This window comes from Antrostomus carolinensis, unplaced genomic scaffold (assembly GCF_000700745.2).
Source record: "Antrostomus carolinensis isolate BGI_N321 unplaced genomic scaffold, ASM70074v2 scaffold32878, whole genome shotgun sequence".
NCBI classification, from domain to species: domain Eukaryota; kingdom Metazoa; phylum Chordata; class Aves; order Caprimulgiformes; family Caprimulgidae; genus Antrostomus; species Antrostomus carolinensis.
Window position 1 is genome coordinate 1,236 of NW_010333010.1, and position 833 is coordinate 2,068.

The 833-nt window shown below is 57.9% G+C and overlaps 1 protein-coding gene across 1 annotated transcript in view; it reads right to left on the minus strand.

Annotated features, from left to right (window-relative positions):
- The window catches only part of CUNH20orf96 (chromosome unknown C20orf96 homolog), a gene marked incomplete at its 5' end in the record, with an annotated part of 7,245 nt that overhangs the window by 845 nt on the left and 5,567 nt on the right, over positions 1-833 (minus strand). The gene's annotated exons all lie outside the window — the stretch shown is intronic.

Here is an 833-nt window from a genome sequence, read left to right on the forward strand (position 1 = left end):
CCCCCTCAGCACAGGGCTGAAGCTGCTGGTGAAATCCACCCACGGCCCCTCGAAGCGAGAGGATTTCTAGTGGAGGGAAACTGAAATGCAGATGGGAATGGACACACTGGGGGGTTACAGCTCCTCCAGGCGCGGGGACCCAGGTCCTGCTCCCCCGCACCCTTGTGCTCCCAGGCTGAGCGCAGCTCCTGTCTGATTTTGCTGTTTTGAGAAGCAAATCCAGTGTCTGGAGCTAAAGGGTTAATTAGAAAAAACCCGAAGGGCTGGTGAAGCCGTGTGAAAAGTTGCAGGGAGGTCAGTGGGAAAGGGCTGGGGATGGCGCAGGGGCCTCTGGCACCGGCCCCGCCTGTCAGGGCGGGTGAGCACCGAATGCCTGACTTGTGATGTTACAGAAACTTTCCACTTGGGCCTTCCTGCTATTTTTAACTCTTCTCCCAGCCACCCTCAGTAACCTCAACCCCACCAGCTGCTGAGGCTAATTAATTCCCTTCTTTAATCTGTTGGGGGTTTTGTTTTGGTTTTTGTTTTTTTTTTTTTTAAATTGGAAAAATATGAAGTTGCACTAAATCCCCCAGGCCCCCGCCCGCCGACTCCCGACACGTTCCAGACCTTCCTCCTGCTGCCCCCCTCCCTGCCCTCCAGCTAAACCCCAGGCCCTGGGGCAGGAGATCCAGCCCCTCTGTCGCTGGCACCACCCCTGGTTTGCTGGGTGAGCATCTGCTCAGCCCAAGGGATGATGTTTTCATGGGAAATGGCCCGTGTGCGGGCGAGGTGCGGAGGAGCCGAGGGGCTGGCCCACACCTGGGGCGGGGGGAAATGCTGGGGGGGGACGA